The sequence below is a fragment of the Eurosta solidaginis genome, chromosome 4 (genome assembly GCF_040869045.1).
Source record: "Eurosta solidaginis isolate ZX-2024a chromosome 4, ASM4086904v1, whole genome shotgun sequence".
Taxonomy (NCBI): domain Eukaryota; kingdom Metazoa; phylum Arthropoda; class Insecta; order Diptera; family Tephritidae; genus Eurosta; species Eurosta solidaginis.
This window is the reverse complement of record NC_090322.1, coordinates 160,409,734-160,424,411: the sequence shown is the minus strand read 5'-3', so window position 1 is coordinate 160,424,411 and position 14,678 is coordinate 160,409,734. Positions and strand designations below refer to the sequence as shown.

At 38.5% G+C, this 14,678-nt stretch overlaps 1 pseudogene; it reads left to right on the top strand.

Annotated features, from left to right (window-relative positions):
- Positions 1–1,014: 1,014 nt before the first annotated feature.
- On the top strand, positions 1,015–13,609 carry LOC137248716 (uncharacterized; annotated as a pseudogene).
- Positions 13,610–14,678: the final 1,069 nt, after the last annotated feature.

Here is a 14,678-nt window from a genome sequence, read left to right as displayed (position 1 = left end):
GAATATCAAAAATTTAGTAATAAGTTTTTTCCATTAAAAAAAAAGTTTTCTAAGCGGGATCACTCCTCGGCAGTGATTCGGTAAATACACCGAGTGTATTTCTGTTATGAAAAGCTTTTCTATGAAAATCCATCTGCTTTGCAGATGCTGTTTGGAGTCGCCGTAAAATATGTAAGTCCCATCCCTCCAATTTGTAGGAAAAGTTGGACCACAACGCGAATTGGAAGAGAAACTCGACCTGAAATCCCTTCGGAGGGTATTGCGCCTTGTATTTGATAGCCTGCATACCCCTCTTATGTTTTAAAATATGTTCTTTTTTTGTGGCTGTCCACTAAATAAGGGCTTCTTAGTGTAGAATAGGCTTTACAATCGCTCTAAATAACCAACGAGAGAGAGAGCGATAAACTCCACGTACATCCCAGCAATCTTTTATATGCGTAAAATGCCTTCGAAAGCTTCTTCACTTTCTCCTCCAAGTTGAGCTTCCACTACAACTTACTGTCTAGAATGATTCCAAGATTATATTATTATGCAAAGTTTCTCCTACAGGCTCAACTCTCCTAGACCTGGCACCCATCTATTAAAGCGGAGGAAGAGGAAGATACACACTCCGTTGAAAGGATCAAGTTTAAATCATGAATGCCGACAAAACGCAGAAGCGACGACCAAAACTGTTCTACCGGTTGAGAGCCACTTTTTCGGTTCAAACTCCCAAAAAGCATCCCTACATTTGGCATACTCGAAATGTAGAAAAAATTGTACTAGCAATCAAAAAAATTGTCGAATAGGGACAAGAGTAAAAAAATATATATAAAAACTTTTTCAATATGTTTTTAAAGCTTTTGACACTTAATCAAAATTTATTTAATTCATACCGAACGATAAGTTTATATAAATTTGGATAACGTAGCGGATGCTAATAAAACCAGTCTATCGATTTTTATAATCCACGTACATATGTTCCTATAAAAGTGTAAAATATTATTTCCTCGAAGCATCCAAATAAGCGTCAAGATGATAGAAGTACCGGTTTTACCATGGGAAAAAATTGATTGGAACAATAAACGCGTACAAATAATCTATCGGGACTGGGATCTTTTCTACTCACAGAAACAACAATTAGATATAGCAGCTAATTATTTTAACAAGTTAGATCTAAAGGATGATGATACTCGAGCGCTTTATTCTCGCAGTCTGTGTAAACGAGATATTGCACAAACTCGAAGCGCCTTGGAAGATGCTTTACCTGCCGAGGGTCTGTATATACAAATAGACCTATTGACCGTGCAATATCTTTGAGAATTAAAAATTTCTTGAATTTCATCCAAACAGCAATTGATACAAAAGTGCTGATATTAGTCTGGAAATATGCAATGGATTATACGAACTGAATCAATTTGAAAACTGTAAAATAGAACTTCATGACAATATACGTAAATATAAAGGGAATAAGAGTTCAATGTTTTATCATAATGTTATTGTGGTATGTTATTTTACGTTTACATTTAGTTAGGCACAGCTAAGTTGATTGTATTCCCGTAGATAGAATCTTTTTAAGTTTTTTTAGTTTTGTTCTGAGGCTTTCCGAATGTAGGACTCCCTTCCTCCTCTGCAGGGCTTCTTCCCGCTTCAACGGGGACCGTGCGGTACGTTGAAGCAATTCAAGCGCCCTCTGCGTTAGACTGAGGGAAGGGCAGATCGGTGTATAATTCCATCCACTTAAATTTCAGCACCATATAAGAGTATATAATCTGAGGCTATTGCAAGCTCTTTCCATGTACAAGGCTTCAGAGTTCATGTATTTGGAAGTGCTTTTGGAATCCAGCCTGTCGAGCAGTAGGCTATGTACAAATTTAGACCAAATATTCGTTGTGGTTAGCTTAGTTTGCAATATTTCATTTTTTATGGAATGGGCATGTCCTACTTCGCTTTCAATAACATTTTAGGGGTTGATGTATGCACGGAGAGAGCTGATTTGGACTTTTTTAATATGATTTGATACATCAACTTCCGTTGCAGTACGATTTTGATATTAGTCAATCGATTAACAAAACCAAAGGTAGGTATGTCACCGTGCTGCCACCTTTTATGGTTCCGCCATGCTTTCGTGTTTGTTATATGAGTAGTCCTTCATTACCCGGCACGGTGTTGTTGTCATAGTAGGCTGGTGGAATATTTTAATGTTTCCTTCCTCGCAGTCTTGTAATAAGGTGGAGTGATCTCTCCACAGTGTAAGTAGAAGTATTAGTATATTTCTTTTCAACCATTCAAAAGATCATACATTTGTAAGATTGTGAATAAACATTAAAGACTTAAAAATAGTTTAAAATAAATTAAAATTATTTTTGTGTTAAGTGTTAAGTGCCACATTAATTGACTAAACTTATATGGCATAAAGAGCTTACGAAAATTCATTTAAAATAAGATCTCTATACTTTAAGCTGGTTTGCAAATACTTAAACAAATTTATTTATTTATTTAAATATATTCAACCTACTGGGCTTAGCCCTTACAGATTGCGAAACATATAAATCTATATATATAAAAAGAAGTGTACATTTTGATTGTCACTCCATAACTCGAGAACGGTAGAAAGATTGCCATTAAATTTTTAGGAAAGATACAGGAAGGAGAGATGATGGTTAGTTGATTTTGACATCCCAAATCGGTTTAGCCATATATCTATATATATAAAAATGAATGTTTGTATGTATGTCATCGATTAACTCAAAAACTACTGGACCGATTATTATGAAAATTGGTATATATATGTATTTTTCCACGGGGAAGGTTTATATAATGAGTACTTTGATACCGGGTGACTAGGGTCTCGAGATATAGGCCAAAATATGGACCCGGGTAACTCCAGGAAGTGTTTGTACAATATCGGTATCAAATGGAAGCTGTTTATGAGTACTTTGACACTGGGTATTTTTCGTACCCCTGGGTGACTATGGTCTCGATATATAGGCCAAAACATAGACCCTGGCACCCCTAGAATGTGTTTATACAATATGGATATCAAATGAAAGCTGTTGATGTGTGCTTTAGTAGAGGGTAGTTTTCGTACCTATTGGTGACTAGGGTCTCTAGATATAGGCCAAAACGTGGACCCGGGTATCCCTAGAATGGGTTTATACAATATGGATATCAAATGAAAGCTGTTGATGAGTGCTTTAGTACAGGGTAGTTTTCGTTCCTATTGGTGACTAGGGTATCGAGATATAGGCCAAAACGTGGACCTGGGCACCCCTAGAATGTGTTTATACAATATGGATATCAAATGAAAGCTGTTGATGTGTGTTTTAATACAGGGAACTACCCTGGTGACTAGGGTCTCGAGATATAGGCCAAAACGTGGACACGGATACCCCGAGACAATGTTTATACAATATGGATATCAAAGGAAAACTGTTGATGAGTGCTTTACTACAAGGTAGTTTTCATACCTACTGGTGACTAGGGTCTCGAGATATAGGCCAAAGCATGGACCCGGATACCCCTAGAATGTGTGTGTATTTTGTATATCAAATGAAAGCTGTTGCTGAGAGCTTTAAAAAATTTTCAATGTGATATTCGATTTAGTGGCATCAACCTGGCAAAACTGATAAATATGCATGCGAATCCGAAATAAAGGCATGAATTAATAATACCCACATAACTATTTACATACATCCTATTCGATTTGCCTGAAATTTGGTATATAAATTTACCTATGTTAGTATTTACGATGCTGGCACTGGGATTAGGACTGAGACTGAGACTCGGAGTGGGACTGGGACTGAGACTCGGAATGGGACTGGAACAAAATACATACCACCCTCTGGGGCTGGAAATAAGATATGAAGAAGAATGAGAAAACCTTGAGAGAAGAGAAAAGACAGAAGGAGACTGAGAAAGAGATAGAATGAGATGAAGATGGAGATATATGAAGCGAAAAATACGGAGGGAGGGGTGAATACAAAGATTGTGAAAAAGCTTAGAGGGGCGAGGGCAGATTTAGAGGGAAAAAGCTTATTAAAATGTATGCAAATATACCAAATTTAGGGCAGAACAACGTCTGCCGGGTCTGCTAGTTAAATATAATAATTGGATACATAGTTAATTCAAAAAGTAGCTTTTTAAATAGTTTTTGAATGAGTGTGTGGACATTTCGGTATCGACTTGTGAAGATATAACATTAAATAGCGACATAAACTTATGAATCGGTTCACTCAAGCCATATGTGGTTCTTCTAAACCTAATGTGAAATACAGGCATATCTCTGAGAGGTCTGGCAGGAGCGTTAAAATGTAGAAGCGATAATAATTCAGGTGAATCTATCCTGTTATTTATGATTTCGTTGATAAAGATGAAGCCTTGTATTTTCCTCCTACTAGAAAGGCTCTCTAAATTTAGGATTCTACACCGAAGGCTATATGAGGGCAAAGAGTGTGATGAGTACATTCGACGAAGCGCGTACCTGGTGAAGTTTTTCTGAACTCTCTCTATTCGGGCGGAATGTACGATAGATCCCGGATCCCAAATAAAGCCTGCATATTCGATAAGGGATCGTACAAGGCTATAGAAAATGTTTTTGGGAATCAACGGATCGAGAAATTCTCTTGAGTTTCTTTTTATGAAACCAAGTTTAGAATTGGCTGCGGAGATTATATATTCCCTGTGATGGTCGAATATTAATTTGGTGTCAAGATAAACTCCCAAGTCTTTAATAGTGCTTACCCGCTGGAAGCTTGCATCTGTGTCTTATAAATAATTGAAGATTATTGGACGAACTGAGCGCGAGAATGTTACGACGCTATACTTTTCAAAATTCAGGAAGCATCCATTAGAGTTACACCACACTGTGAGCGAATTAATGTCACTTTGCATATTTAAGCAATCTTCAAGGCATCCTAAGGTCGTCGGCGTAAAGCAAGCATTTGCCATATTTTGAGACGCCTACAATATCGTTGATGAATATCGTGAAAAGTAATTGGCCTAAATGGCTGTCTTAAGGCACACCAAAAGGTCGCTGAAATTACCTGCGACAGGCTGCTTCCAACATTTTTCTGTCCTTGAGATATGATTCCAGCCAAGACAGGCCGTTAGAGTGGATTCCCAGGGACCCAAGTTTCCGGATAAGTAGCCCGTGGTCTAAACTGTCGAAAGCTTTTGTGAGGTCCGTGTATAGAACATCGACTTGCAAGCCGTTCTCTATTGTATCCAATGAAAAGTTAGTAAAGACCGCACGGTTTGTGCATGTTGACCTTCTGGTATAAAAGCCATGCTGCTGCGTATGCAGATAGATTTTGAAGACTGATCAGAAATAATTATTAACCAGTTTGTCTAAAAGTTTGGGGATTACTGAAAGCTTCGCGATTGGTCTATAATTTTCAACTCGATTCCTAAAGCCTGACTTGAATATAGGATTAATAAAAGCAGTTTCCCATTCATCTAAGAAAACTCCTAAGGCAAGACTCTTATTAAAAATTTGGGTCAAAAGGATAAACAGAGTGTTTGCGCAGTTTTTGAAGAGAAAGGGGGCAAAAAATCGTACCCTGCCCCTTTTGATACATCCAACTCCAGTAACGCTTCGAAAACTTCTGCTTCCGTGACTGAGATTTTCCCTATATTTACTTTTTGCTGTAGTCGAAATGACTCAGAGCTACGTTCAGTATTTTTGAAGCTCTCATAAACATGGCCAAAGAACTTCGCAAATAAATTTGCAGAGTCTGAAATACAAGATGATTTGGGGATACCAATCACCTTTCTTTTGGAATTGTAGTATACCCAGAAAGACTTCGGACTGCCTTTGATACTGGACTCCATCGAGTTTATGTATTTTTTGTGCAAGAAGTGAGTTAAGGTCCCAAATTTTTTTCTCAGCTGAAGAAATTCTAGTCTGTCTCCTTGGGCGCCAGTTCGCTTAAACTTTTTATGAGCTTTATTCTTTCGGTATTTCAGAAATTATCATAATCTCTGCCATTAAGGATATTTACCACACTTGCTAGGTCCAAAACTTTTTCACCAAAACTAGCCAACCGGTAATCATTGTAGGCTGGGCAAACACAGATAAAGTGGTGAACACTTTCATCATCGCCTAGGTTACATACTGAACATATTGCAGTTGTTACCTTCTTGAAAGATCTCGAACTAAGGGTCAAGAGACCACCTCTCGCACGGAGAATTAAGCTAATGGCATACGCTGAATGTTCGTCGTCGGAATATGTCACGCTCCCGGGAGCCAAGTAAGGGTAAAGATCATGTGTGGTAGAGCCTTGAGCGCGATCCACATAACATCACAGATTAAACTCTTTATCGACTAGCTTGCTAAGCAAAAAAGAAGTGAAGTCTTTAAGGAAAGCAGGAAAAAAATCGGTTAGTGGTTCTAAGCCCGCTCTGAGTGATAGCTGTTTCCAATTTTTAACCCAGGGTGCAACTTGTCGTATGCTTTCCTCAGCAAGTATACGTGGGAGCCTGTTCGAAGGTAAACTAAGACAACTTACTATAAATAACATGTGCGCCCGAAGTGTGTGGAAGAACTGGGGAACTATACCCGTTTCTAAATGCAACATATAGTTAGGTGTGTTCGCAGGCAAGAAAATAAGCTTCTTTATGAAGAATCGTAAGAGTTTTTCTACCAGTTCATGACGGCCCCACCCCACACCTGCGTGCCATAAAACATTATTGATCTTGCGGCAGCATCAAAGATTTAGATTTTTTTCGAAATACAGATTCGAGGGTTATTTAAATAACTCAACCATGTAGCGCATATTGCGGCTTTTGCCTCTCCAAGCTTTGTGTCTAAGTGTTTAGTGAAAGAGAGTTTGTAATTTAGCATTATACCTAGATATTTACACTCGTTCACAGTTTCGACCGGATCATTTCCAAAAAACCACCTATAGTCAGAGGGGAGCCCGCCACCCTTCCCAATATGAAGCCAGCTTATAGAATAGCGAGCTACGAGGGACAGTATCAAAGGCACATGAGAAGTCTACAAAAAATACAAAAGTTTCCTCTTCGTGGCAAAATTAAAATTGGTTCAAGAGTCCTGACGGAAGCCCGCTTGGCATTCTGTAAGTATACTATGACAATCAATCCACGCATTAATGCGGCTTAATAACATGCCGGTAAATATCGTATACACAGTCTACGTACATTCTATACTTCAGCTACCAAACTGTTATTAGCATAAATGCTGGAGTCTGCTTTTGTCTTGCAAATGGATGACGGAACCGTCAGATTTTTACGGCCTTTACTCCTATTAGCCAATATTGAACGATCCGACATTCACCTCGTTCTGCCTCAGGTTTTTTTTTTAAGTAGGCATCTGAGTTTGTTGACCCCTCGAGATTTGTTGACTTTTATAGAAATAATGTTTTCACTGCTCGGTTATATCGCCTATCTAAATATAGCTTTCATAGAGCAGGTGTGAGAGCCTATGATAACTTTTCCCCCCATATTCCCACTGGCGTAGAAAACTACATGTTATATTGAAAGACATTCATGGGGATGGGGACGAAACGCTCGGCTCGTCATCGACGATAGTATTTGGCGTCAATGTCTCTTTCACACCACATCTTGGCTTTTAATTGCACTTCTCTTTATAAGGTCACTATAACAGAGGTCGCAAGTTCCTATTGCCTTCCCACTTCCATCGTGCTTCCTCAGTTGTGGTGTTGTGGACCTTTGCCTCCATGGCGGACATCAACCAGCCGCTATTTTCATGTTATATTGAAAGGCCTTGATGCGGATGGCGACGAAGCGCTCGGCCCGTCGTCGATGATAGTATTTGGATGCAATGTCTCATTTACCCCCCACCTTGGCTTTTAATTGCACTTCTCTTTATAAGGCCACTGTAGCAGAGGTCGCAAGTTCCGCTATTGCCTTCCCACGTCCATCGTGCTTTCTGAATAATGGTGGTGTTCTTGGCTTTTGCATTCACGGCGGACATCAACCAGCCGCAATTTTCGGCCATCGATACCTTCTTATTTCAGGTAATGTATTAAATCATGGTCCTTTGATTAATCGTGGTCAGCTGAGCATTTGCAGTGCTCGTCGTCACAAAAAAGTTACCTCATCGTTGGCTCGTTATTACATCTTTTACATTTCTAGGGGGTCTTCCGAAACGTGTCCCAAGCCTGTCGCAAAACTCGGTACAGGATTAGGAATTTAACCTCTGCTGAAGCCAGCGATATTTACTGCGGATATATATTAAAATCGTCTGCACCCGAAGAGTATGTAAATTTGTTCAGTGCTCATCCTTCTATACTAAAAACCATCAGTAAGAAAATTACAGAATTCTGGATAAGGCATTGTGCGTGCTCCGGTGAAAAGTCCATGAGTAAAAAATTTATCTTTAATAGTAGAACAGTGCTGTGTTGTTGCTTTTTGATGCCAGACCCGATCCCATTAATTTGACGCTCTCCTCTTTTACGCCTCAATTCTTTTACAGAGGCTTTGACGAATAATCAATATGCAATTAGTGTTTGTTCGTCCGACGTGTTATGCCCGCCGGGTCCATAAGGTGCTTTTGTTGTTTAATTAGGAATGCTTTGTTTTACCGCTCAAACTCTATCTTCATTACTTGGACGCTTTACTCCGATTATAATTGACGGAAGAAAAAAATTCGATCAAAAGTTATACGGACTATTGTGTGCCGATAACTGCTCCTTGTACAACCTTCACGCCAGTAATTCCCCAGAGAGACGAATGGGGAAGAGGACTTAGCTAGGCAGGGGACCAGTTTGGTAGAGCGATGTTTTGTCCAGACCTAAATGTAAGCCGCAAGTTTAAGTTTGCTGATCACTGCAGCATTTTCCAAGCGGAAGTTTCTGTGTTAAGGATGCGCTGGATGAAATGCTGTTCAGTCCTAGCATGGTTATGGAATTTGACATCTAATCTGATAGCAAAGTGGCTATCAAGGCCATGAATTCAACTATAATGCGATCGAGGGAAGTCTGGGAGTGCCTTACCTGACTTCCGATTGCAACGAACTATTTTATGATTAAGATTATCTGGGTCCCGGGCTATGGTGATAACCAAAATTGAATGGAAGTTCTATATTTTTCCAAAAACTGTATCTTAAGAGTTTTATCTGTTACCTACATATTACTACTATTATCATGTATTTAATGCCAGAAGACGTTTTCTTACGAACACAAACCCTTTAGGTGGATGAAAACTTTAACGATGTCATCGGGGATAATTTGAGTCCGTTTATTTTAAAACATGAGAAATTGAGATTGAGCAATACACCAATACACGTCGACTGTGGAAAATATTACGGGGAGAGGAAAAGTGTGTTGTGATGAGCATACTCGAAAGAGTGGTCAGTAAAAGAGCATACTTAGGAATCCGCATACACACATACATATATACTATAAACATATGTCTTCACATGAAAAACTGCTATCACCACGCGAGATCTCCAAACGGGAACATGCCTTCAAAGTTTTCAATCAAATGTATATCAATAAAAGTTGGACAGATGTTTTATTTTTAAAAGATTTACGTCACGATCCCAATTTTGCGAACATTGCGTTATTTATAATTTTAGAAAAAATTACATTCACGTAGTCCAGTTTACAACGAGCTAGTGAATACTTGTCCGAATAGAAAGGTTTGGGAAAAAATCGTAAAATACAATTAAACCGACTACAATATCAGACGCGTCGTAATATGCTTACTATATTAAGGACAATACGAAGATTACGAGCTTCAGGCAAAATTAATGTGAGTATGAATAGCTTCAATCTTATACTAATAAGCTCATTTCTTCCTTTAAATTGAAAGTGCTTGAATTAATTGTGTAGTCTACAACCCAACACTATCCTATCTATTATAATGCTCCGCTAAGCCTTCTCATTAAAACGAGCACTTCATACGATTACATATGAGTACATAGGACTCCGCAGATACCCCACCAATTTACCTGAGAACGCTCATGGTCCGTTTGCCACAAATTATAGTTTTACTTAGTCTCCAACATCCAAACAGTCTAAAGAATTTTCTACGGAAAGATCTTGGTGCTTTGTCAAGGAGTGTAGTGTAGAAAGGGAATTCATTACTAAACTTCTTTGCATCAGCAGGACGAAACATTGTGTACCGACAACTGCTCTTTTTACAACCTTAATCCCCGTTAACCGTGCCGATAATCCAAGCAGTTTAAAGCATTTTCTACGGAAAGATCTTGGTGCTCTGTCAAGGAGTGTAGAGTAGAAGGGGATTCATAACTAAATTTCTTTGAATCAGCAGGACGAAACATTGTGTCATCCCCGTTAAGCGTGCTGATAATTGCTCCTTGTACAACCTTCATTCCCCAGAGATAGGAATGGGAAATAGGACTTATCTGGGGCAGGGGACCTGTTAACTTCTTCACGTATGGGTCGCAGTTGAACGAAAGGTTGGTTGGGCGAAGTTTTGTCAAGAGCTAAATGTAAGCCGCAAGTTTAAGTTTTCTGATCACAGCAGCGCTTCCCAAGCAGAAGTTTCCGCGATTAACCGTCCTGTTCATAAATGGCTACCCGGGTACATTTGCATATTCAAAAACCATTTTTACATAACCTACAAATAGAAACGAGTCAAAATTTTGTGGCATCCTATAATAATAAGTTGTCTACAAAAAGGAGAGACAACTTTTTCAAATATAATTTCATAAAGATGATTTTTTAATAAATTAGTTTCTTATCACTAGTTCTCATGGCTGGGATACCCAGGTGCTACTCGTAGTTCTCGCGTTTTTACGTAATCTACAAATAGAAACATGTTAAAATTTTGTGCCATCCTATGGGAACAAGTTTTCAAGAAGAAGGTGCGAAAATTTTTTCAAATATACTTTCATAACGATGGTTTTTTAATTACTAAAATTAGTTTTTTATTACTATTATTCTCATAGCTTGGATACCCAGGTACCACTAGTAGTTCTCACGTATGAACTGCCTTGTGGTACCCGTGTACCCAGCCATGCGAACTAAGAAGAAAAAAAATTATTCATGAACAGGACGGTTAAAGATGCAGTGGATGAAATGCTATTCAGTCCCAGCACGATTTTAGAATTGAGCATCTACTCTGAAAGCCAAGAGGCTATCAAGGCCTTGAGTTCGACTATAATGCGAATGTGGTCTGGGAGTGCCTGACTCCACTTGCGATTGCATCGAAATATTTTATGATTAAGATTATCTGGGTTCCGGTCTTTCGTGATAACCGAAATTGGATGACAGGAGGGCTCCTAAAATGATTGGATTCACTAAGCCTCATCTTTCAATAGTCATTGTGGGTTGTACATGGCACTGACCATTTGAAACCTATGTGGTATGCCCCAGTATACTGGAAACCTAATCCTGCTGCAGGTTTATGGAAGACAATTAATTGGAATCATCGAGTCCCTTTATGTTTGAATGCCCAGCTTTTGCCGGAGCTGGCGAAAATATTACGGTTGCGATTCACATGGATCTCCGGAAGATTTATTTAAATTTGAGAGTGGTCTCATTTGAAACTATTTTGTTGCTACCCAACGATTCTCTTAGTAGCTTTGGCTACGTCACCGTTATTTTGTATGGTATCACAACAACCTCCATGCTGTCAAAGTTAGCTTCCCCTACCTGGGCGGCTATCAGCTTGCCAAATTGATACGAAAATGTGCAGAGGCGCGCGCCTTTTGTGTGATGTCGGCTAAATCTCTCGTTTTGGTTGGGAGCCATCGTCTGATGCATCTCAAAGAAAGCTATTAAATGAATACATTCACAGTTGACCTAGAAGTCCTCATGTAACCGTCCAAATTATATTTACGAGAAGATCACTGCTTTCACGCTTTAGGCCTTGTCACTCAGTAAAACGGTGCATATTAAAGGCAAAGCCACTGCGGTCCGGGCGTTGTTCAAAGTTATTGATCTGACTTATAAGCTCTCTGACTCCATTTTTGTCAACTTCAATTCTAACCCAGTCAAAACGGACTTTTGCGTATCAAAACCTACATCCCATACAAGCTTCCCTTGAGGGAAGAGAGGAGGAAAGGCTCAATTGGATTAATATACCTGTTAATGGGTCCACATTGGGTCGAGCTTGAAAAGGGAAGGTCGGTTGTGGTTTTTGAACGGTTTTATTTAGGTTGACTTGACAGGCTGCACGTCCGGCCAGCCAGCGCTAATTTTGTAATTAAAATTTAAGTAACTTCCCGATAACCTACAAGCTTGAAACTTGGAATATAGTTCAGAACCCGATGACAATGCAATAATAAGAAACAAATCGCCGCTAGGTGGCGCAAGGATCGAAATATTCACAAAAATCTTATTTGTGGTCCGATTTGGCTCATATTTGGAAATAATATTTGACATACAGAAATAGAAACCGCATTAGTAAAAAAAATCACGCTAGGTGTCGCAAAAATTGAGATATTAAAAAAAACTCGTACTTGTCTGTCCGATTTGGCTCTTTGAATAAATATTATATACAGTCCGGTAGAAGTGCCGTCAAAATACTTTGGAGCACATATGTAAGTTGAAATTTTGTTAGTGAAATTTCAGTATAATAAAATAAATAAAAAAAAATGTTTAATTAAACAGTTTTATTGAAAGCAGTACTTATATTAAATAATAATAATAGTAAAAGATAGAAAATAATTAGGTAGGTCCTAGGTACTAGTCATCACACTCCTCATCAATCTAGGGCGTTGATCAGAGAATTAAATAAAAGCGTTGGGCGCGTGAAATTTCTAAAAATGTGAGGCCTAGCATAACCTGATTAAGGTTCTGTTGGTCTTACTTATGACTATCAATAGAAATTTGACTGATCAACGCCCTAGATTGATGAGGAGTGTGATGACTAGTACCTAGGACCTACCTAATTATTTTCTATCTTTTAGTATTATTACTACTTAATTAATGTAAGTATTGTTTTCAATAAAACCGTTTAACTTAAAAAAATGTTTTTAATTATTTTATTTTGTAACGATCTCGTAAGAATTCGTATATTTTAAGGAGTCAAGGAAATTGATATATTTAATTCTATGAGTTTTGGGAGATTTAACAGCTACTAGGCCCTTACAAAAACTTATTTGGCATCGATTGTTGTCCGAAAGTGACGTATCTCAATTATTATGTTTAATTAGAATTGTCTGAGCTAGTCTCCATACGAATGCTAATTGTTGTCGCGGATCTCATACCCTGAAGCATCAAGTTCATCTGAAATTCTTTCGAAAGTCTTTCGATGCACTTCTTAGATAGTTGCCATATAGTTGAGGTTTTGTCGACAAAAGAATTATAAAGTATAAATCAGGTCAGCTTGTTGATTGTAGACTTGAGGTATTCGCAAAGTATGATTGATAGATGTATCCCATGTCTGATACTATAGGCGGTGACCCGGCATAAATTTTCGCAAAATTTAATATTTTGATGTTGCTTTTTTAAGTTTTATTAGCTTTGTCTTTGAAGTAGTGGACAAACTCTTTATTTGGTGGTAGATTAAACAGTTAAGTTATAACACGTAATTCTTTCCTTATTTCCAGAGACTCAGCCAATATTTCGAAGAAGTCATGGGCGATTATGTTGTGTTGAAAACGCATCGTGTAATACCATGGAAATTTCAATTCCAACTCATCGGGTTTTCCTTTCCATCTATACTCTTATAACCAGTATAGATGTACAGCTTGGCATGAGCGAGGTCTCCTTAATGCTTATTTGCATTCTGGCATACTTTATGATGAAGTGACCTAAGAGGTTATTGCTTGCCTGTCGTTACGCTACTCAGTTCAAGCATGCTTCCTTTAGCATATCTGATGCTTTCTTTACGGCAAAAATTATCGCCCGAAAGACATAACAGTTATATGGATGTCTGTACGATCTAGTTATTTCTGGATAGACACAGTCAATAGCAGACCCGATCTCTTTCGTTTATTTCGAACCGTCGGTATACATGTGCTTCGTATGTTCTGCCATTTCTCCATTCTTGTGCTTACCCTCCAACTTCATTGTGGCTCCAAAATTAATTTCGAAGCTCAAGTCATGACCATGAAGTCCGTTCTCCCTAGGTTTGAGTAATTTTTCCATAACCTTGATAACTGAAACTTTGAACATATCTTAGAACCATATCACGTCAAGATGTTTAAAAAAATTTGTACGAGATTTGGAATATTGAAATGAGTTTAAGGTAACTTCCCGACAAATTAGAGGTCGATTTCATTTTACTTTTTTGACAAAAAACCTCGCTGGGTATCGAACGGATGTGGATATTTATCATAATCGTATGGATAGGATGGAGTTTTTCGATCAACTTTTGAGAGACTTCTTCCAACAGGTGGGAAAAAGTTCGTATAGGAGACCCCGGCTCGAGAGATCCCGACATCTTGAACCAAACTGAGGAGTATTGTGATCAAGGTGAAACTTCGTAAAGAACTACTAGCTTGCAACTTCACACATAGCTAAGACGACCGAGGAGTAATTAGAATCATCATACTTGATTAGAAATCATGCTAAGGCAGAACTCCACACCTAGCTTATCGGAAGCTGTTTTGCTGAGCAATTTTTTTTTTTTATACAACTGAAGAGCGTGCTGTAAGTCTGAAAAGTTTGAAAGGATGCTTATGTGTTTTTGCGATTACGCGAAGCCATTTGTCGCAGAATCGCTATGATGAGTGTTGCTCAGCATCACGAAAAGCTATTGAAGCTTCGTATTTATATCTGCAGCATAATTTTTCATGT